Source organism: Octodon degus, unplaced genomic scaffold (genome assembly GCF_000260255.1).
Source record: "Octodon degus isolate 3935 unplaced genomic scaffold, OctDeg1.0 scaffold00098, whole genome shotgun sequence".
Taxonomy (NCBI): domain Eukaryota; kingdom Metazoa; phylum Chordata; class Mammalia; order Rodentia; family Octodontidae; genus Octodon; species Octodon degus.
The window spans coordinates 6,002,176-6,003,141 of NW_004524674.1; positions in this window are offsets into that span (position 1 = coordinate 6,002,176).

The following is a 966-nucleotide window of genomic DNA, read 5'->3' on the forward strand; positions in this document are numbered from 1 at the left end:
TTTTTTTTGTATTGGGGATTGAATTCAAGACCCTGCACTTGCCAGGCAGGGACTTATACCACTGAGTTATTTCCCTGGCCCAAAATTTTCAGTTTTAGCAGAAAGAAAGTACCAGCAAAGATAGAGAAGAGAGCTTGATTGCTGAAAAGATTCGCATTTTTATTCTTATTTTTTGCACCTTGCCCTTGCCAAGCAAGTGCTTATGCCACTGAACTATCTCCCTGGCGCTAAGATTAGCATTTTGAAAAAGGTAAAGGGTATCAGGACAAGGGGAAAAATGACTTGAGGGCACGTGAGGAATCCAAAAGCTTCCACCCACCACAGGCTCAGGAGTACAGTGTTTCAAAGCTTTCGTCTGAGGAGAGAACGTTGGGGCACGGTGTTGCAGGACGGCTCCCTAGCAAATGGGTTCCCTGGGGTTCAAGTTACAGTACTTAGCCATCAGGGCACACTGAGGCCTCTAGAGCTCTAACTTAAAAAGGCCTGGCTACTAGTGGAGCTGGTAGCAGGCCTTGGCATTGCCCACATCGCGCTGACCTGATGGGCATGCCGTATGCAAGAGATGTGGTGTGACTGAGGCCTCCACTTAGATTTTAGAAGAAGGCCTGGAAGGCGAGGAGGTGTGTCTCTGAGAGGGCAGTGCACGAAGCTATGAGAGTGAAACCACACTGTTTTTTGTTGTTTGTTTGTTTGGTGGAACCGGAGATTGAACTCAGGCCTTTGCGCTTGCCAGGCAAGCACTTACTTTACTGAGCCATCTCCCTGGCCCCATGAGAGTGAAACCAAAATTGCAGTGGAGACCCTAAGAAATCAGAGAGGGAGGCAACTGAGAACATCTGAGCAAAATCAAAGGCAGTGAGCCAAGCCAAGAGAGAAGGCATTAGAACTGTCGGGCAAACGCAAAGGGTGGGACTGCCCGGGGCACTGGAGTTTGCATCTTTCTCAAAGCAAATGATTTTAAATTGG